Genomic DNA, 24005 nt, shown 5'->3' with positions numbered 1-24005 from the left:
ACACACATCCTTGCCCGAGGCAGGAATCGAACCTGCGACCGTAGCGGTCACGCGCTTCCAGACTGTAGCGCCTTTAACCGCTTGGCCACCCCGGCCGGCCGCAATTAAATTTCTTGGCCACATTGCCTCTATGAAAGATATATCATCCGATCCAGAAAAACTGAAAGCAATTGAAGAAATGCCTGTACCCTATAAACAAATGACAACTTGGAGAGTTCTTAGGTCCTGTGAATTTTTATCGACGTTTCATCAGATTATAGAGTTTATCTGCACCCATACTACGCCAACTCGCAGGTAAGAAAACAGTTTGGGACTGGGATGATGTTGTCCAGACCGAACAGGATGAACTGAAAACTGCGTTGCTTAAAAGTACACGTATTATCACATCCTGATTTATCTATTGATTTTTGTCTTTCGACAGATAGTTCAAAATCGGGTCTTAGTGTACACTTTTTTCCAGAAATTGTAGAAAATGGGATTCTTACACAGAACAGAAAATTATAGGTTTTGCCAGTCGAGTCTTAATCAAAGCCGAACATAACTGTGCCGTCACTGAGCTCGACGCATCAGCCATTAGGCATTTGATAAATTTCGTTACTTTCTACAAGGTAAACATACTAAGGTAATACCGATAATCGGGCACCGAGCGAGGTGGCGCAGTGGTTAGCACACTGGACTCGCATTCGGGAGGACGACGGTTCAATCCCGTCTCCCGCCATCCTGATTTAGGTTTTCCGTGATTTCCCTAAATCGTTCCAGGCAAATGCCGGGATGGTTCCTTTGAAAGGGCACGGCCGATTTCCTTCCCAATCCTTCCCTAACCCGAGCTTGCGCTCCGTCTCTAATGACCTCGTTGTCGATGGGACGTTAAACACTAACTACCACTACCACCAAAATCGGGCACTTCAATTTCTAATGACAGGTAAACCGAACCATGATCGTTTAAGACGTTGTTCCGTCAGGAATTCAGTTTCACTGTGATCTACATTCCGGGTTCAGAAAACGTTATTGCTCATACACGTCACGTGCACCTGCGGGTTGACTCCGGAGTAATTAAGAAGGTTGCAAAAAAAATAATTTTAGTATATTATATATGTAAAAAGTAGCACTTGAAAATTTTGTTTCATCCCCGTTATGTGATATTGCTGGTGAACAGAAGAAAGATACAATCCGGAAAGACATAAAGGAGAAATCGCAAAATAATTAACTACTGCGATAAGACAGTTTTACCTTGTACGTAACAAAATTTTATTCGGACACTCCTATTCGGGTATTGTGCATCCCAGACGAGCTCGTCAACAAACTCGTTTGAACACACATCTCCGTTACGGACACTTCAGTGCTAAGAAATTACGGGATATATATTACTTCAACAATATGGAAAAACGAATTCATACTGTCTTGGAAAAATGTAAATTATGCCGAAATGCAATACCACCTACCGTTACGCACAGAACGCCAGTATTTCGGATAGTTCCTGTGAAACTGAGAGAATTAGCTGCTGTTGACATTTTCGGTCATATCACGAGATCTAAACATGGTCATTTATTTGTTTTTGTAGCTGTTGAGCTTACGTCCAAATTTGTGTGAGGCACACATTTACAGAAAGCTACTGCAAAATCTGTTTCTATAGCATTCGCAAAGAATTTTCTGAAAGAATTAGGGCACGATAGTGGCCCACAATTTCGTTCCAATATATGCCTAAGAACTTTGCGACATAGAGGAATTAGATCAATGTTTATTTCACGTTTATGCCATCTTGTAGCCCCTCAGAACGCATTGTGAAAGGACCTTTGCAAATTGTATTGTTATCGCCAAAATACAAATCGGGATTCATACCTATCTGATTATCAAAATGTCATTAACGAACTACCGAATGATTCTCCAGCTTTACCTCCACTTCTTATATTAAAGAATAAACCAACACCAGTTCGTAAAAAAACAGTTAGTAGCCTTCCCGACATCTAAATCTATATATATACTCCGATAGCCACCAAACCTGCCAAAGTCATATTACTCCCCGTCTTTTCCACTCTCGGATCTCTCGAGGGAAAACGACTGTCTGAACACCTCAGTACGAGCTCTAATTTCCCTTATCATTGAATAGTGATCATTGTGCTATTTGAAAGTTGGTGGTAATAATATATGCTCTACATCCCCGGCGAAGATCGGTTTTCAGAATTTAGTGAGCAGCCCCTTTCGCTTAGCGCGCCGCCTTTCTGCAAGTGTGTCCCACTTCAAACTTTCTATGAGATTTGTAACGCTCTCACGATGGCGACGTTTAAGACACCGTGAAACAATTAATTTAGCATTGGAAAACATCAATAAATTCGCAGAAAAAAGGAAAAAGCTACATAATCCACGAATGAACATCAAGAATTTACACGTACGCCAGAAAATGTTGCTCAAATCGCATAGGTTATCTCATGTAGCAAAGACTTAAGTAGCAGGTTTTTCTTGGTGTATGAAGGTCATTTTCGCATACGGCGAATCGCACATGCAAACACCGTGAAACTTGAAACCATAAGCATACATAAAACACTAGGTCTTCATCATCTATCGAATATCAAAGTGTATAAAAAATAGTACCCCAGGGGGCTTAGTGTACCTCAGTAAACATATGCAGTGGCGAGCATAGGTTTCCGAGCTGTTGCAGTACATTTACTTACTTTAGCTTTCAGCACTGTTTCATACTTTTCAACTAATCAGTGCATCTGTTAATAATAATAATGAGTCTCTTGCTGTCAATCTGCTTATTATTATTGGAATTATAAAGAATAGTGATGATCTATGTTTCGTGTTGTATGAAGTAAAGTACTCTGAATTCGCTAAGCATAGTCTGACAAGTTGTTAATATAGTGGACGCCGACTTTTTCTTTTTTTTTCCATCCATATTGGCACTATGACAATATGGGATGGTAAGCCGTCTGTGAACAATCTGAATTCAACTGGTATTATTCTGAGTTTACTGGTGAAGTAACTGATTGATATCTGACACTGTTATCTTATTTCATGAGTTTTGAATTTTTCTTTTGAGAGCTTGGTATAGCAGAGTAGACTTGGTTATTTTTTTCTATACAAAGACAGTTTGCATATATAATGCTGTTTCTTGCGTCTTGTGGTAACTTTCCCTTTACCACACAGAACACTGTTTTAGTTTTGAGGAAGGTGCATCACATACCTTTTTCTGTAGGTACGTATTTTGTGAAGTAGGTCATAAATTATAGAGGTATAACTGCTGACTTTATTTTCAGTGAGAGACTGTGTATGAGTGGTTCTGTGTTGGGAAGGGTATTTCTAATGCGCAGTATTTTAACTAGGAACATTTCTGACTGATGGTTGTTCTTCTAAGTATGACGTACTTTGAAGAGTGATAATTTCATAGCTGTACGCGTATGTTACTTTAAAAGTAAGATAACTGGTAAATCCTAGAATTAACTGGTGAAACCTAAGATTTACCATCTCTATGTGGTAACAGTCCGAAATTTCTCATTATATGCATAGATTTCGAACTTTTACCAACGGACATTGGTAAATCCAAATATATACCAATGAACACTAGTAAAAGCTGGATCGAAGACTCCCGCCTCCGTCGTACAGTTTCAGACAAGTTTCATTGTGGCCAATTTTGTGTTCAGATATATTTCTTTGTTGGCAATTATGAGTTCTCAGCCGCTCACCGCTGCTTAGTTTCAGTCAGTGTCGAGCATCGTGCATACGGTCATCTTTGTGACTTGTTTTAGTGGTGTTTCTTCTGCAGCTTTGCATCAGAAAGAGTGATGTTATGCGTAACAGATTTTACGAATTCTTAAGTGAATCAGTGAATAAGAAGACCTGCTGAGCAATGTAATATTCTGTTAAGTGAAGTGAAAAGATGCAAAAATCGTTTCCAATAAAAACTCTGTTCACTACAGACGTTTGAAGCGAAATGATGTTCTCAACATCGGAGGTGAAGGGAAACTCATAGCACCGGTGTCTCCTGGAAAAGAAGAAATTCGTCATTACGTTTGTTTTGATGAATTGTTTAACGTAATACATGAGACCCACAGTGCTATAGGCTATTGCGGCCGAACACGGATGATTGTGGAACTGAATCGTCTGTACAAGAATTTGACTGTTGAATTAGTCGTTACTTATTTGAGATTATGTGAACCATGTCAGAAAAAGCAAAAACATTGAAAAGGGATGTTGTAGTGAAATCTATAACACACAGTGAAATGAATTCACGATACTAAATTGACTTAATTGACATGCAGACAAACCCAGACAATAAGTCGATGTTCATACTTGAATACCAAGATCATTTGACAAAATTTGTTATCCTCTACACACTAACTTCGAAAATGGCTGATGAAGTAGCATGCAATGGGCAGCCCTTTATCACCAGTGGTAGCCAATATTTTCATGGAAAGGTACGAAGAGGAGGCACTTGCATCAGCCACTTACCAACCCAAGTGCTTTCTTAGGTATGTCTATGACACAATTGTCATTTGGCCCCATGGCAGGGAGAAGCTAGATGACTTTTTGGAACATCTAACTTCACGCCACACAAGTAAAAAATTTACTATGGAGCTAGAGAAGGATGGGCAGCTCCCATTCTTGGATGTCCTGGTCAAGAGAAAGGCAGATGGCACTCAGGGGCACAGTGTGTTTCGTAAGCCCAGCCACACTGACTCAAGCCAGTAGCTGCCACCACACGGCACAGAAGAATGGAGTCTTGGAAACATTAGTTCACAGGGCTCGGGCTCTGTCGGATACGGAAAGTCTGGCCACAGAGATAGACCATCTACAGCTGGTGTTCAGCAGAAATGGATACTCCCCCACAGACATCCAAAGGGCATTCGTGCTAGCAGTCAACCACGAGGTTCAGAAGAGGAGCCAGAGGAGGCGAAGAAGGTGGCATACCAGCCATATGCTGGACGTATTTCTGCAAAGATCAGCAGAATTCTTTCAAAATATGATATAAAGAATATCTTCTGTCCATCCTCAAAAATTGGGACAATGCTAGGGAGTGTGAAGGACGACCTGAGGCTATGTAAACCAGGCATTTACAACATCCCGTGCCAGTGTGGAGAGTCATACATTGGCCAGACAACCAGGACGGTGGATGTCACATGCAAAGAACACCAGAGGCACACCAGACTCGGACAGGCAACCAAATCAGCCATAGCGGAGCACTTCCTGGAGCTCGGTCACTCAATGGACTACAACAACACCAAAATTGTGACACAAACGCAAAAATTTTGGGACAGTGTCATAAAGGACGCCATCAACATCGAGGTCGCAACAACCTAATAAACCGAGAAAGCGGTTACCAGCTCAGCTCGGCGTGGAGTCCGGCTCTGAAGCTTATCAGGGCCCAACGAAAGGAGCGAAGAAACTCCTAAAGAAGTAGTAACAACGAGGAACAGCGCCAGGCGGGCGCGGACCTCGAACGCAATTCCCGACGCAGGACAGGCCTCTGACAGCAGCCACGACAGCAGATTATGGACGAGCCGAGCGCGGACGACCGTCGGAGTACCAGGGACGTACCAACACCTCAAGAGCAGCGCCAGGCGGGCGAGGACCGCAAATGGAGCGCCCGACAAAGGATGGGCCTCTGAGAGCTACCACAGATGTAGACCAAGTCGGGCGTGGACGTCCGAGGGAGCACCGGGGCAGAGACAACACATTACAAGCAGCGCCAGGCGGGCGCGGACGGCAAAGAGAGCACCCAGCGCCCTCTGGGCATAAATACTGGACAACATCCTCCAATACGGCAGTCTCAGGTAACACCTGAAGAAGGCAACGAGTTATGTGGCTGAAATATTGTGCCAGAGCGACACAAACATGCGGCAGTAGACCCAATTATTCCACATGTCAGTATATAATCTTTTGGACATTTTTAAAAGCATGGTGCCCCATGTGTCCCTCATTCTGATAATGGTACAGAGTTTTGTAACCAACTCTTTCAATGTTTAGGTGGGTTGTGGAATTATATAAAGATAGTCCACTGAAAGTCGAGACATAGTCATTCTCAGCAATCAGTCGAAAGAGCAAATCAAGACATTGAAAACATGTTATCGACAAACAAATGAAACTTCAAAATGGTCTGAAGGGCTGAGGTTTATGCAAGCAATGAAAAATAGTGCTTTTCATGAAGGGATCAGATGTTCACCATATGAAACCATGTTTGGGGTTCCATTGAAAATGGGCATTGCGACCTCAGGTTTAGCACGTGATTTAATAAAAAATACAAACTTTCAAGAAGACTCGAAAACAATGTTAAACACCACTTCCACTGACTCACAGGAAAACTAAAATGACGGCAAAGAAATTGATGCCAGCGAATCAAGTATTGGAACAGAAGAAACGTAGGTAGAAAGTGCGGCTGCAGCAGATGATGAAGCGAAAGAGACACAGGATTTAACGACAGTGATGAACGAGACATCGGCATCAGCTGATGGTTGTGACGAGACGCTGGCAACTTCAAAAAGTGTTAATAAAGTGAAACGTATCTTAGATGCTGCCAAAGAAAGTCTTCAACTGCAGACAAACAAAACGAAAGCAGCCTCATGTAACGAAATTACAAAACCTTCAGTTACACGGAATGTGAGAATTAAAGTACTGGATGTAGACAGGTCAAAAATTGATGCAAAATCTATGATATCAGTAGTGATAAATATTCAGGATGACGAATTTTCTCAACTTGGTAGCAAAGGTGGTAAACTGAAGTCATGGTACACTAGGAACCAATTGACATTGTGCAAGGAAAATTTTATCAGTGTCCAAGAATTAGCACGAGAGGAAATTCATCTACAGGAAGTGGTTGCCAAACCATCTTTTGTTGGAGGACAAGGGTGTTCAGCTAAAACACGCTTGAGTGAATCGGTTGTCATATTATGCAATTCGAATTGCCACAATAGTCAGTCTTGTTGTAACAAAAACTAACGTTCGCAAGGTAACATTTTTTACAACTTTTTCACTAATAGAGAATATTGATCGTTGTAATCCCCTTGGACTGCAAGAATGTTTAAAATAGATAAATTTACAATAAATACAAACTATTTCAAAAAATTGCTAAGCTGAATACGGTTTTACGAGTTGGTATGCGTACATCCTAAGATTTACCAACGCCTCTTGGTGATCGTCAGAAATCTACGCATATTATAAGAAACTTCAGACTTTTATCACACCATGATGATAAGGCTTAGGTTTCACCAGTTAATTCTACGACTTACCAATCATCTTACTTTTACAGTAACACATACACATGATGAATCTAGAGAATACTATTCGATACAGATATGGATGTTGAGGAAATTTGCTTTACGGTTGTTATGTGAGGTTTATGATATTATGGGTTATTATGGCTCGACTACTGTATATTATGGTACAACTATGATATATTATGTGAAGTGGATTATGAATTGTATGATATTATGCTGAACGTTAATGAAATACATTGTTCTGAGGAAGACAGACGAGGCATTCTATATCATTTAGTGAGGAAGCATTTTTACAGCTATTTATGGAACGAGATAGAGTATGGAGTGCACGCTATTTAAACGAACCAACGCACAGCTGTACTACATACATGGAGGTTCTGTTTGTGCACACTTTATTCGAAGGTAGAGTCACAGTGATATCTTGAAACGAGATTTATTTTGCAATGAAAGTATTTCTAAGAGGACAGTAGTATTGACGTTCTGTTGCTACTGACGAGATGTATTATGACGTTACGAGGTATCGACAATGGGAAAAAAACGAATTACAGTTTAAGATTCCAATCACATCTCCTATAAAAATTGTAAATCCTAGAAAACACGAAACTTTTCCCTGTATGGAACACCAGCGCTTGCAGATGATACATTGTTTTCACGTATTTGGAAATAAGAGTTCATACGTGGATGTATCTGTAGAGTAATGAGCATATATAGTTTTACAAAGATTTTTTGTCTACTGCTGATGTATGTGACGTTTGCGTGAAATGAATTTTCTAATTTTGCGAAGTTGTGGAATGAAGCTATCTCAGTAAAAAAATTGTTTTCCATTTATTATTTATTATTTTATGCAGGTGACATGACCATAATTGAATTTTTCTCTGTTGCAGAAGTAATGAGAAGACCACAACACTATGAATTTGTAGGAACTATAGAATATTTTTTCAGATCGGAGCATAACGTACATAGCGAGCGAGTTACATTCTAACAATACGAATGGTGCATTGGTCCGTTATAATGAACTAGACGTTCCAGAAGTACCCAGTCATATTAAAGACATTGATCCATGACTTGTATATAAATATGTTATGCAATTTGACAATCTATTCTTTTCAGCGTATAGCATTTTTACACCTTGATGCAAGTTGATCAGCTACGTTTTATGCATGTTGCAAATAACTGCGCAAAATAATTTACTTCAGTACTTGAGTGTCTTTCTATTTAAACAAGTTTATTCCAGACTTTCTCTTATGGTTTAGCTACAGCAGTGATTCAGTGCCGATTCTATCACGTTAAGTTAATGATTGTAAGATAATGATTTTTTTCTCTTGTTATTAAACAATACTGAAGTTCAAGAGAAGTTATTTGCTTCATTTTCGGTTAATAAACCATTTCTTTCAGCTGCTACTGAACAACTCGAGGATAAATCTTAGAGTAAGTTATGTCATTAATTCTTGCTCTGTAAGACATGTCTTTTGAATGTCGTATTTATTTTGCTGTTGTGATTAACCATGTATGGCCACACAGACAATTCTCACTCCATACATATGATTCTAACTCCATACGATTCTGATTCCATATGACTCTAACTCCATAAAATAATGACTCCATTCGGTTCTGACTCCATACAGTTCTGATTCCACACACAGACTAGCTGAAGTTTAACATCTGACGATATTGACCTTGCAATGCTACTTACTATTTTCTGTTCGATGTAAACATCACTATGGTTCTTAAAAATGAAATAAGTATGTTGTAATAATAAGGAAATATTTGTGATAATCCCAGAACCATTACTCAGTGACTGAATGTGTAGTAAGTTATGATAACTAAACTGAATACAGTCACAAGAAATGATATTATTTACTAACTTGCTGCAGCTCCAGTCCCTTACACTCTACAGGAAGGAATTGCATGTATACTCATATATATTTTTTCTTAAATATCTACAAGAGAAACTGGATTATATGAACTTCATATTTAGATTGTTTACCTGTGTATGTAAGTGTGTCTTTGAGCGATGCTGATTTTCTGAGATGTTGTTATCGCGAATGGTAGAGAGCGAACAGTTGTTGATGAGAAGAGTCAGAAGTGATAGGACGCTTCCTGTGGTGGAGACAAGCCGCGCCGGCCGAAGTGGCCGAGCGGTTCTAGGCACTTCAGTCTAGATCCGCGTGACCGCTACGGCGCAGGTTCGAATCCTGCCTCGGGCATGGATGTGCGTGATGTCCTTAGGTTAGTTTGATTTAAGTAGTTCTAAGTTCTAGGGGACTGATGACCTCAGCCGGTAAGTCCCATAGTGCTCAGAGCCATTTGAACCGTTTAGAGAAGTCGCGCAATATGGAGGTCTTAGCCTGTCGTGATCGTGCTAGTAGCGCCGGAGGAGACTTTCGTATTTGTTGAGGAATTTTGGCAATTTGTCATTTAGCTGCACGTTGTTGTTGATTGCTTGCATACTGGAGGATTTTTTTCAGATTTGTGTACGCATACACTGAGAGTAATATTCGTATGTATGTTATGGCCAGAAACATGTTTATTGAGTATAGACTTCGTGGAATGATTAAAAGTCTGCGTAAAGACGGTCAGTGTTTAAATAATATATATTGCAATTATAGTAGATTATAGTCTTTATGGGTGTCTTTCATTTTTTTACCGTTTAAGGCTAGTTGAACAAACATCTCCTGATTATTCAACTTCTATATATATATATAAATATGGCAGCAGTTGTTGCAGTTTTGATGACCATGCATTGCCATCTTCATGGATCGCAGTATTGCTTTGAAATATTTTAGCATGTTGCTGATCACGCAGTTCCAGCAGCAAGACGAGATGAGTTGTTTGTTACGTACAGGAGCACTGAATAACAGTTGTTAGGAGACGTTGGAGAATATTTTAAAACTCACGGTCAGACAGTTGGGAACTGATTTCTTTATAATTCATAGGAGGTGTAATTAATTTCTCTTTCTTCCTCTTCTCAATCAAAATTCCATTATTGTCACGGAGGAAACATAAAATAATTACAAACTAGTTTCAACCTTTATCGAAAAAGTCAGCAATATTTGTTGCTACACACACTGCATAACATTGTTCTTACACAAGTGGCAATAAGACTTCAAAATTTCACGTTGTTGTGCGTAGCACACCCTAGTTTATGAGGCTGTATTCTTCAACTATAGCCAGAATCCATCACAATTCACTTACCTGTTGAGTTCGTTAATCTGTCCTATCAAAAATTTAACATAAGGCATCCATTCTACAATCAGATACCCGCCAGTGTAGCCGAGAGCGCTAATGCACTGCTTCCTGGACTCCGGTAAGCGCGCCAGCCCAGGATCGAATCCGCCCGGCGGATTAACGACGAGGGAGCATATGCCGGCCAGCCTGGATGTGGTTCTTAGGCTGTTTTCCTCATCCTGCTAGGTGAATACCGGGATGGTCCCCACGTTCCGCCTAAGTTACACGACTCACAGACATTTGAAAACGTTCGCACTACTTCATGACTTACACTAGACGCAGACAGATGGGGTACACTACTTCCGTCCTGGGGGGTTCGGGGTGGCGTCAGGAAGGGCATCTGGCCACGCTCTGCAATTAACACTGCGAAATCCGTAATAACAAAGCCACCCCTGCGTTGGAGCGGGACAAAGGCCCCGAGAAAGAAAGAAGGAAAGAAATCCTTTCTATAATCGGATGCGGCTACATAGGCATACTGGCACACAGTTGAAGCAAAACGTCCCTAAATCAGTGAAAAACTAGCCCACTGTTGGACTATTTATTTTTTCAGGCGGATTAGCTACGTGATTTTAATAGTCCCGTTATACCCTACAGGAGTTAGGGTTGGGAAGTCATTCTGCGCACACCTTACTCACTTGATCTTGCGACCTCAGATTTTTACCTTTTCCGCTCTCTATTGAACAACCTTCAAGGAATTTATAAATTATAGAGCGCAGCAATCAGTCGTCCATTTTTTTTTGCAGCTTTCATTACGCAAATCCAGATTTGGGCTAGTGCCTAGCCATTGCCAATGCTCTATTCTCTAAATCTCAATGCATGTTAGTTCCCTGTTGTTTGAGCGTCAGTCACAGTTCTTTGAATCCCCGTAGTGGCATTCCATCGATGAGATCGTCGAGTTAGGTCTGGCCCTAACTGTCCTCTTCAATGACGATTCTGCATAAATTAATCAGAATACACGGTCGTATTCAAAGAACTGTGACTGACGCCCGAACAACAGGGAACTAACATGCATCGAGATTAGAAAATAGAGCACTGATAATGGCTAGGGATTAGCAGAAATCTGGATTTGCGTAATAAAACCAGCAAAAAAAAAAAGGACGACTGATTGCTACGCTCTGTAATTATAAATCACATAACAGTCGCTGAGTTCACCCACATTCAGAATGGAAGGTAACCTGATGAACCTTCAAGGAACTTCCTTTGCGGATGAAAATCTGCTCAGAACATAGGTCGAATTGTTTTTTGCCTCAAAACCAAATTATTGTTACAGTCGCGGAATCTAAAAGTTACGTCAGCGTTGACAGACTGCCGCAAATAGTGAAGCATGATATATTATTGACGACTGAAGTCTTTTTTCTGTGCATTTGTTGTTTTTTTTTTAAATTATGGAATAACGTTACGAACTTATGCATCATCCCAATACATTTAAAGCAGAAAACTGCACAAATATAACTTTGTGGAATAGAGATAGTTCTCATACGTTGTGTACATACACACAGCAACTAAAGTTGTGCATCATCGCTTTGTTTCGAGATTCATGGCACAGAGAACGAAAATTGTCTCTGAGGTGTGGCATATGCTCAGTTGCAATTTATTTGCAGCTCCTCACCAAATCAAAACAAGAAACATTTATATATGACAAACTCGTCTGTTTCCCACTGGGGTTTCCTCACAGCGCTCGGAGCAAAGTCAATACGAGGCGGACCACCTCCTTGCTAGGATACAGGCTTGGCTGCCTAGTGGCATATCATCGACGAGATGGACAAGCTGGGTCTGGCCTTAACTGTCCTACTCTTCAATGGCTATTCTGCATAAGTTAAGGAGAATACATGGTCGTTGTCAGTCCAAAAACAGCTCGTTTCAATCGATATCACTCATGTTCGATAGGATTCATGTCCGGGGAAGATGCAGGCCGCTTCATCCTAGCAGTCCTGGCATGCTGAAGGAAGCTGTTCACAAGAACAGAACGATGAGCACGCGATTTACCATCCATCATGATGAAATTTTCACCAAAATATTGGCGATACGGTCCCAAAAATGGTTGCAGAATCTCGTCTCTGTACTGTAGATCAGTGAGATGGCTAATAACAAGAACAAGAGCGACACGATGGCCCCGTGTAATACCAACCCCGTACATCGCCCGAACATCGCCTTGCTGCACGCGTGGGGCACTGTGTTGAAGGCTTTCAGTATTAGCGGGTTCTTTCCTGACAGCGATTACTGGGGCAGGTACGTATGCGTGTTTCGTCCATAAACTACCTCCAACGCAGATCATGGAGCGTGCATTCTGCATGATTTCTTCCTCATTTTCACTAGAATTCATGATATTGTGATATATGACGTGTTGCTCGCCATCTTTGTCGGGAGTGGAGCTGCACATGAAGGAATCGCCTCCTTTCAGTTTGATGCGATACATGACGTCCTCAACACTAGCTGTCAATTGGAACAGATTCTATGTCCGCACCTCACTACATTGACTCCATTGCACACGTCGAACAACTTCCCATGTTGACAAGCCTTGCGAGCGTAACTTAAAGATGAGGACCCAACCACTGGGAATGACTGTCCTTCGTGGCATGATTGATGTTTACTCAACTATTCTACAGACGACTCTAATGCGGCCATACCGGTTCCGTACTTTCTAATTAAATGCTACAATCCATTTTAGTATGGCGTTCTACCGGTAGGTAACACTTTACGTTATTTGTGTCGTGTATGTTTGTAAACAACATCAGGGGTGACGTGTACATTAACAGTCAAAATAGCAACGCACCTGTTCGACATATCGGGATGAAGTGAAGGTTATGTTGATATGTGTGTAATCGCCCGACCCGAAAGTTGCAGGAAGAGGATATACAGCGGTTAAAACACCAAGGTTGGGGAGGGGGGGGAGGGGCTGGAGGTGTAAGGGTGGGGGTTTGGAGGGCGGAGAGGTTAAAATGACAGTCAGACCCTCTAGGTTCATGTTTTAGGAGCTTTGTCTAAATACATGGCGGCAAAATTGTTAGAGATTTCTGGAAGACAACAACGGCCAAAATTCTCAAAAAATGGTTCAAATGGCTCTGAGCACTATGGGACATAACATCGGAGGTCATCAGTCCCCTAGAACTTACAACTACTTAAAACTAACTACCCTAAGGACATCACATACATCCATGCCCGAGGCAGGATTCGAACCTGCGACCGTAGGAGTCGCGCGGTTCCGGACTGAAACGCTTAGAACCGCTGGGCCACCTCGGCCGGTCCAAAATTCTCGCCTGACATCCAACTGCACCAGTCTCAGCTAAGTTCTGGAGAGCTTTGTGCGGACCGGATAAACAGTAGCATTCCATAGGTAGTCATTATAACGGTTATGAAAAGATATTTTCTCATCGTATCTTGCTGGTTGCGTAAAGACAACCATATGGCGTTTTATTCCGCTCGTCAGACGATCTCCAGATAAGGAAGAAACGAAGTTAATATTAGGTTTTTAGGATTCAGAGTGTTCTGTTTCTGATAGGAGACCAATACAGTAGTGCATAACAAAGATAATGTACAGGAGCAGTTATGTTTTAGTAGGAATTATTCTAGTTACCAAGTTATCGTACAAAACTGTATACTACTAACAAAACATCGCTCTGAATGAACATGAAGATACGAGTAACGTTCGGTACTAGGACGTATTGTCCTGCTCAAACATCAGCACAGCTATTGCTACTATGCTCGGTACTTCGATATCCGTGTCATTACCAACGCGCATTTTCCCAACTTTATTGCTGTTGGTGGCAGTATGTCGTCACGCAAGGAGATCGAAGATAAACTCCAGCGCTTACGTAAACGAGTGATTTATATTCGAAACGTTTTGTTATGCATGTAACAACACGCTGGTCTGACACGTCATGTCTCACAGGCAGTGCCCACTCTAGTTCTAAAATACAGTTCTCCATGAAAAATTGTTCTATAAGCAGAATGCAGACACCAAGAACAAGTAACGTTGATAAATTTCGTAATAACGTTTAAAGATAACTAGCATGCGTGACAGCGCAATTTGTTTGTGACTACTTCATCACATCGCTAACAGCACTTCACAGCACTGCAATCCCAGGGAGTCTGCAGCATAGTGATAAAATAAGTACGTAATTTTATATTACATTAGGGACCAGCTACGACTACGTTGGGGTTGCACGATATATCTATGGCCAGACAACGAGTCTGGCGTAGCGGTAATAGATTATACAGCGCTTCCCAGGTGGAATGGTCAGTTTTGAGGGATATGACAGGATATCATTCGAAGCAAAAGAAGTCTAGAAAAAATGGGCTCTAAACAGCATACCTTAAGAGCTATGAGCACCTGTTCATCTTCGCTACTGTGAAATGCATCTCATCTACTAAACACGTGTTCATGGCCTTCAGTTGTGCATTTTACAGCTACGTTTACTAGACAATGTTTTCTTGTTTCGGTCCATACTATCTCCCCGTAAAATACGGAAAGCAAAGAGTCTGCAGTAGAAGACATTAGTTTCACAGTCTCGAAGTTGAAGAAGTGCTCATATCTCTTAAGTTACGCGTCTTAGAGCCCATGTTTAATAGACATTTTTGATACCAATGATCGTTCTTGCCACAACTTTGAATATTGACAATCCCTCCTGGGATACACTGTATACACACACCTTCATCGTGGATCAGTCTGTTAGTGAAAACCGTTTCAAAATACCTAGAGTTGTTCATGAGATTAACATTCACATGCAAACAGAAAAACGCGAAGGTGGACTTCAATTTAGTAAAAGTATAAGTACAGATGTTACTTCCGCATTACGATGAGCGAACCTAAATATACATACCAAAGGTGTTGCATCATTCCAGTCTGTCGTGCAGGTGTGTTTCTGTCGTGACTGTTACTGCACCGATGGCAAGATCATCTCTGATGTTGCATGTAAACGTACCCACAGTGTCGATGAGGGGCGTCTAGGAGTGGAACATCCCACTCAAATGTACTGCAGAATTTCAATAGAAAGTAAAGCACCATTGTGATGCATTAAAGTCGTCTGTGAAACATTATGGTGAATATTCATCATGCCACGAAGAAAAATCGTGATCAATGATCGGATCTGTATCGTGACGTTACCCACATAAGTATTTTCAATCAGAGAAGCTGCTCAGTATGTGCTTGGGGGTCAAAGTAATGTCGTGTGGACATGAAATCAGTTCCAGTTGACAGCTGGTGTTGAGTACTGGCTCCGTACAGGCCGTCCACGTTAGACACGTACACAGCATGATCGATATCTACGACTTTTGACTCTAAGGAACAGTGTATGTATGCTAGGGAACAGAATTCGGCGTTCGAAGAGGCTACAGGACGACATGCATCGCATGAAACTATGAAACTGTTAGGACACGTTTTCATTATGCTAATTCCCTTTCCCGATGACCATGGTATGTAGCACGTTGTGCGCCACAACAACATGGACTCTGTTACAGATGGGGAAGATATAATGTGGATTGGCATCGAATGTTGGTTACGGACGAAACTCGGATCTGTTTGTACCCTGATAATAGCAAACAACGTTTTTGAAGATAAGCCAGTAGCATCTAATGCCTCTAACACTGTACAGCATGTCAAACAAGTTGGTGGTGGATTAACGTTCTTCGGTGGCTTTACATGGAACCACTGTACACCTTTCGTGGTTGCTGATGGCAAACTCACTGCTCTACAGCACAGCAACGAGATTCTGAATCAACCGTAGGACCATTTCGCTAACATTTTGGCGACAGTTAAGTCTTTATGGATGCACATGCGTTCTCATTGTGCTGTTCAAGTCAATACGTTCCTTCAACATGCCAGGATCACCAAAATCGGGTGGCCTACCTGTTAGCCGAACCTGAACCTTACAGGATATGAGAGGGATCATCTGAAATGAGCTGTTTTAGGACATCAATAACGACCACGTATTGTGCATCCCTTACGCAGAACCGTTATTGAAGAAGGTACACAATTTGGACCAGGTGTGCATCTACATCTACGCTCATGTACCACAAGCCAGTTTGAGGGTTATGGCGGAGGGAACCACCTACCACTACTATTCATTTCTTTTCCTGTCCACTCGCGGCTACAGAGAAGGAAAAGCCTTAGTATGAGCCCTAATTTCTTTTATCTTACTGGTTCTTACGCGAAATGTGCGTTGGCACCGGTAGAGAAGTTCTGCTGTCGGCCTCAAATACCGGTTCCCTAAATTTCCTCATCAGTGCCCTGCGAAAAGAATGTTGTCTTCCCTCCAGAGATTCCTGTTTGAGTTTCTGAGTAATACGTGTGTTCTGTTCAAACTTACAGCTAATCAGGCTGCCAGCGCCTCTCTGAAGTTCTTCGATGTCTTCCTTTAATCCGATCTGGTGGTGAATGTGCACTACACGTGACTGGGTCGCACCAGCATTCTGTCTGTCGTCTCCTTTGTAGATGAACTGTACTTTCCCAAAATTCTCTCAATAAAACGAAATCATCGGTACATCTTCCTGACGTGTTCATTCCATTTCATATCGCTTTGCAACGTTACGCTCAGATGCCTAACAGATGTGACTGTATCAAGCAGCACCCAACTACTGCTGTAGTCGCACATTACAAGATCGTTTTTCTACACATCTGCATTAACTTACACTTCTCTAAATTTAGAGCAAGTTGTGAATCGTCACAACAACTAAAAATTCTGAGTTATCTTGCAATCCTCCTACAGCCAGTCAAGGACGACATCTTTATGTACACCGCAGTGTCATCAGCAAAGAGTCGTAAATTACTGCTCACCCTGTCCGTTAGATTACTTATGTATAAAAAGAATAACAGCAATGCTATCTCACCTCCCTGGGGCACTCCTGACGATATCCTTGTGTCTGATGAACACTCGCCGCCGAGTACAGTGTACTGGGTTCTGTTACTTAAAGCGTCTTCGATCCACTCACTTACCTGGTAACCTAATCCGTTTGATCTGGCCTTCGACAACAGTGTACAGTTGGGCACCGTGTCAAACACTTTCCAGAAAATTAGGAATATGGAATCAGCCTGTTGCCCTCCACCCATAGTTTGAGGAGATCATGTGAGAAAAGGGCAAGCTGAGTTTCGCATGACCGATGCTGTCAAAATCCGTGCTGACTAGTGGACGGAAGCTGTTCTGACTCAAGGGAGTATACTATACTCGAACTCAGAATGTGTTCCAGAATTCTGCAGCAAACAGATGTTAAGGAAATTGTTCATAATTATGCGAGCCCGTTCTTGTATCATTCTCATGTACAGGAGTAACTTGAGTTCTTTTCTCAGTGGGTTGGGACATTGCGCTGGACGAGAAGTTCGCGATTCACTACTGAATGGTATGGTACGACGGATTCAAATCTGCAACTGAGCAACGGGCCGTTCTACCAGATATTTACGTTGCTCACGAGTGCTTTGAACGATTTGTTCGTTACAAAATGTTTGTATTTTTGATCTGACAATCGGGTCACATTGGAAATGAATAGATATGCGTACTCAGAGCCAGTTTTTGTCTCTCGTGCAATGAATTTCGAAGTAAGGGGACGATGCAAAATTTTGTTGGTGTCTGTAGTAATCACAGTGAGGAGGCAATGGGAAGTCGTCTGTTTCCGACTAAGATGCGCACGAAAACCGATGTCGCTTTTAATTTTAGCGTGATAGTTAGACAAGAGCAACGAGGCTAGTAACTGTCTCTTGATCCTACGCTGGAAAACAACAACAGTTTTTTCGCGGTTACCTTTTAATCGTATGTATAATACCCACAGGAAAGGAAAAAAAAATATAGAAAGAAGCAAAGACAGCTAAAACTGATTGTCCAGTCCAGTAGACATCAAGGTAATTAGTGACAAACCATCATATCACTTGCATAGGGAGAGGGATGGTAAATGGGAGACCTAGTTGATTGAACATTTCCGGTTTTTGCCCGTAGCGAAATATGGAATACATTGAAACTGTATGTATGTCTGCATCTACAGGGTGTTTCAAAAATGACCGGTATATTTGAAACGGCAATAAAAACTAAACGAGCAGCGATAGAAATACACCGTTTGTTGCAATATGCTTGGGACAACAGTACATTTTCAGGCAGACAAACTTTCGAAATTACAGTAGTTACAATTTTCAACAACAGATGGCGCTGCGGTCTGGGAAACTCTATAGTACGATATTTTCCACATATCCACCATGCGTAGCAGTAATATGGCGTAGTCTCTGAATGAAATTACCCGAAACCTTTGACAACGTGTCTGGCGGAATGGCTTCACATGCAGATGAGATGTACTGCTTCAGCTGTTCAATTGTTTCTGGATTCTGGCGGTACACCTGGTCTTTCAAGTGTCCCCACAGAAAGAAGTCACAGGGGTTCATGTATGGCGAATAGGGAGGCCAATCCACGCCGCCTCCTGTATGTTTCGGATAGCCCAAAGCAATCACACGATCATCGAAATATTCATTCAGGAAATTAAAGACGTCGGCCGTGCGATGTGGCCGGGCACCATCTTGCATAAACCACGAGGTGTTCGCAGTGTCGTCTAAGGCAGTTTGTACCGCCACAAATTCACGAAGAATGTCCAGATAGCGTGATGCAGTAATCGTTTCGGATCTGAAAAATGGGCCAATGATTCCTTTGGAAGAAATGGCGGCCCAGACCAGTACGTTTTGAGGATGCAGGGACGATGGGACTGCAACATGGGGCTTTTCGGTTCCCCATATGCGCCAGTTCTGTTTATTGACGAAGCCGTCCAGGTAAAAATAAGCTTCGTCAGTAAACCAAATGCTGCCCACATGCATATCGCCGTCATCAATCCTGTGCACTATATCGTTAGCGAATGTCTCTCGTGCAGCAATGATAGCGGCGCTGAGGGGTTGCCGCGTTTGAATTTTGTATGGATAGAGGTGTAAACTCTGGCGCATGAGACGATACGTGGACGTTGGCGTCATTTGGACCGCAGCTGCAACACGGCGAACGGAAACCCGAGGCCGCTGTTGGATCACCTGCTGCACTAGCTGCGCGTTGCCCTCTGTGGTTGCCGTACGCGATCGCCCTACCTTTCCAGCACGTTCATCCGTCACGTTTCCAGTCCGTTGAAATTTTTCAAACAGATCCTTTATTGTATCGCTTTTCGGTCCTTTGGCTACATTAAATCTCAGTTGATAACTTCGTCTTGTTGCAACAACACTGTGTTCTAGGCGGTGGAATTCCAACACCAGAAAAATCCTCTGTTCTAAGGAATAAACCATGTTGTCTACAGCACACTTGCACGTTGTGAACAGCACACGCTTACAGCAGAAAGACGACGTACAGAATGGCGCACCCACAGACTGCGTTGTCTTTTATATCTTTCACATCACTTGCAGCGCCATCTGTTGTTGAAATTTGTAACTACTGTAATTTCGAAAGTTTGTCCGCCTGAAAATGTACTGTTGTCCCAAGCATATTGCAACAAACGGTGTATTTCTATCGCTGGTCGTTTAGTTTTTATTGCCGTTTCAAATATACCGGTCATTTTTGAAACACCCTGTACATTCATACACGGCAGGCCATCTTACGATATGTGGCGGAGGTAATACCGGTACCATTGTATACTCCCCCTTTCCTGTTCCATTCACGAATGGTGTGTCGGAAGACTGACTGGCGGTAAACCTCCGTATAAGCTCTATTATCTCGAATTTTATCGTTGTGGTAACTTCGCGAGACGTTTGTGAGAAGATGTAAGACGTTGCCCTACTTATCCAGGAACATACTCTCTTGGAACTTCAATAGTAAATCTCTTCACTATGCAAAGTGCCCTTCTTGTAGCACGTGCCACTAAGGTTTATTGACTAAACGACCAAGTGACAAATGCCGCCCCTCTTCGTAGAATCTTGTCTATCTTTCCTATTAATTCAAACCGGTATGGGCTGTAGACTGATGACGAATATTCAAAAATCGGTCCAACTAGTGTTTTCGAAGCCACTTCTTTCGTGCATGAATTGCACCTTCGCGTCGCATCTAAATTTCCTGTTATCTGTATTATGTGGAAGTTCAACTTAAGATCTCTCTGGATGGGTATTCCGAAGTATTTTACGGTAGTTACTATTTCCAGTGGTTTGTCACCAGCAGTGCAATCTGCAGTAGTTGATTTCTTAAGCTACTGATGTGCAGTACCTTGCATTTACTCATGTTGTGTATCAACTAACAGTTCCCACACCAGTCATCAATCGTCTGTATATGTATATACAAGGCGAAGTGAAATTCGCGCACTCGGGCTTCGCAGCGCGACTCCTTACACGCCAGCAATACAAAAAATGCCTGTCACAAAATTTCGTCTGGCAAGTGCATCCGGCAGGAAAAGGACGTCGGAGTGGCAAACTGGCAACAATGTAAACACATGTATGGTAACTATTGCTGTCATCAAACGTTAGACGAGCTGTACAGTTGTTGCAATGGACAGAGTTTCGGGTTAGCATGCAGGTCCACGGTTGGATCCTGGGTTGTGGCATTTGTACACTCCTGGAAATTGAAATAAGAACACCGTGAATTCATTGTCCCAGGAAGGGGAAACTTTATTGACACATTCCTGGGGTCAGATACATCACATGATCACACTGACAGAACCACAGGCACATAGACACAGGCAACAGAGCATGCGCAATGTCGGCACTAGTACAGTGTATATCCACCTTTCGCAGCAATGCAGGCTCCTATTCTCCCATGGAGACGATCGTAGAGATGCTGGATGTAGTCCTGTGGAACGGCTTGCCATGCCATTTCCATCTGGCGCCTCAGTTGGACCAGCGTTCGTGCTGGACGTGCAGACCGCGTGAGACGACGCTTCATCCAGTCCCAAACATGCTCAATGGGGGACAGATCCGGAGATCTTGCTGGCCAGGGTAGTTGACTTACACCTTCTAGAGCACGTTGGGTGGCACGGGATACATGCGGACGTGCATTGTCCTGTTGGAACAGCAAGTTCCCTTGCCGGTCTAGGAATGGTAGAACGATGGGTTCGATGACGGTTTGGATGTACCGTGCACTATTCAGTGTCCCCTCGACGATCACCAGTGGTGTACGGCCAGTGTAGGAGATCGCTCCCCACACCATGATGCCGGGTGTTGGCCCTGTGTGCCTCGGTCGTATGCAGTCCTGATTGTGGCGCTCACCTGCACGGCGCCAAACATGCATACGACCATCATTGGCACCAAGGCAGAAGCGACTCTCATCGCTGAAGACGACACGTCTCCATTCGTCCCTCCATTCACGCCTGTCGCGACACCACTGGAGGCGGGCTGCACGATGTTGGGGCGTGAGCGGAAGACGGCCTAACGGTGTGCGGGACCGTAGCCCAGCTTCATGGAGACGGTTGCGAATGGTCCTCGCCGATACCCCAGGAGCAACAGTGTCCCTAATTTGCTGGGAAGTGGCGGTGCGGTCCCCTACGGCACTGCGTAGGATCCTACGGTCTTGGCGTGCATCCGTGCGTCGCTGCGGTCCGGTCCCAGGTCGACAGGCACGTGCACCTTCCGCCGACCACTGGCGACAACATCGATGTACTGTGGAGACCTCACGCCCCACGTGTTGAGCAATTCGGCGGTACGTCCACCTGGCCTCCCGCATGCCCACCATACGCCCTCGCTCAAAGTCCGTCAACTGCACATACGGTTCACGTCCACGCTGTCGCGGCATGCTACCAGTGTTAAAGTCTGCGATGGAGCTCCGTATGCCATGGCAAACTGGCTGACACTGACGGCGGCGGTGCACAAATGCTGCGCAGCTAGCGCCATTCGACGGCCAACACCGCGGTTCCTGGTGTGTCCGCTGTGCCGTGCGTGTGATCATTGCTTGTACAGCCCTCTCGCAGTGTCCGGAGCAAGTATGGTGGGTCTGACACACCGGTGTCAATGTGTTCTTTTTTCCATTTCCAGGAGTGTATTTTGTTCAGTAAATGTGGTCCAGGTTGTAAGGTATCTGGCATCTTAATGGTCAACAGCGATAGCAGAGGGTTCTCTAGAAAACATTTACATACTACAATCGTAAAAATGGAACATTGGTCAGCTTTGTAAAAAGTCCTTTCCACGTCGTGGGAGTAAATTTATTCGCACCACTTCATCAACATGATGCGAAACCTGTTTTCTTTGTACCCTCCTCCAGTGGTCCCATATATTAGTACCAACTATTATTCTTGCCTCGTTCAGGTACATTACATTTCGTTAGCATCTTACGTTACAAGTAGAACTAGCAACGTGCCTTGCGAATAACTGTTTGTATGCGTTATCACCATGGTCCCATTAGTTATGGCTTTCAAGATTGAGTCTGGTAACCGCACGCTGTTTAGTACGTATCTCAATGCATTGTTATTATTATTATTATTATTATTATTATTCTGTCGATGGGATTGTGGAAACATCACGTCTATTACCTTTAGGGGAACAGTGTAATTCGAAACCGAACATTTCACAAGTAGCCGTGTTGGGATGAATAATGCAGAACAAAGTCTGTCAGAGGGGTAATGTAGGTTAGGTGCAACAGCGTGCAGGACTGACGGCGTGTTTATACCGTATGCGCTGTCCACCAGACAGGGACTAGTTGCGAGCGGAGTAACGCGACCACGACGGTCTCCAATGTACATGCGTACACTTATCGAATTTTCTCATTGTAAACCTCTAAACCAGTGTGGCGGACGTATGGCACACAGAAACGATGAATATGTGGATATGCTTCTGGTCCTATGTGCCTCTGATAACATGGCTGGTGTTTCCGCTCGTGAATATGCTGCTAGATATCCTCGTCGACGCCATCCACATAAAAATGTGTTTTGTCGTCTGGAGCTTCGTCTTCGGAAATCAGGTTCTCTCCTTCCACCATCACGTGACAGAGGCTGTCCATGGGCTCGCCGTACTCCAGCTGCTGAGTAAGCTATCCTGGAGGTCATACACCAAGAACCTCAGCGAAGTACACGTAGCGTAGCAAGGCAGCTGCATGTCTCGCAACGGACGTCCGTTAATGGGCTGCACGAGCATGGGGTGCACCCTTACCATTATGCTTTCACGCAACACCTGCAACCTACAGATAACCATCAGCAAATACAATTCTGTGAATGGTTCGGACAACAACAGGAAGCCAACAACGACTTCGTGAACACCATAATATGGTTGGGTGAAGCAACATTCACTTGTGAGATTGTTTTCAATATGCACAATGCCCACCATTGGTGTGAGGTTAACCCGCACGTCACCCGCGATCGTGGATATCAAGTTCGCTTTGGTATCAACGTCTGGGCAGGAATATTGGGCTCCTACAGGTTGCCTGACCGGTTGACTGCATGAAGGTATCATGCATTCCTCTCAAACCATCTGTCTGATGCGCTGGAAGATGTTCCACTACACGTTCGGAAGAGGCTATGGTTCCTACATGATGGTGCAAAAAAATGGCTCTGAGCACTATGCGACTTAACTTCTGAGGTCATCAGTCGCCTAGAACTTAGAACTAATTAAACGTAACTAACCTAAGGCCATCACACACATCCATGCCCGAGGCAGGATTCGAAACTGCGACCGTAGCGGTCACGCGGTTCCAGACTGAAGCGCCTAGAACCGCA

At 43.2% G+C, this 24005-nt stretch overlaps 1 non-coding gene across 1 annotated transcript; it reads left to right on the top strand.

Annotated features, from left to right (window-relative positions):
• The first annotated feature begins 645 nt into the window (after window positions 1-645).
• On the top strand, window positions 646-718 carry Trnaa-cgc (transfer RNA alanine (anticodon CGC)). Its single transcript has one exon. It is a non-coding gene; the product is annotated as a tRNA-Ala (tRNA).
• Window positions 719-24005: the final 23287 nt, after the last annotated feature.

This window comes from Schistocerca cancellata, chromosome 4, assembly GCF_023864275.1.
Source record: "Schistocerca cancellata isolate TAMUIC-IGC-003103 chromosome 4, iqSchCanc2.1, whole genome shotgun sequence".
Classification (NCBI taxonomy): Eukaryota; Metazoa; Arthropoda; class Insecta; order Orthoptera; family Acrididae; genus Schistocerca; species Schistocerca cancellata.
The sequence above is the reverse complement of the archived record's forward strand: the minus strand, read 5'-3'. Positions and strand labels throughout refer to the sequence as shown.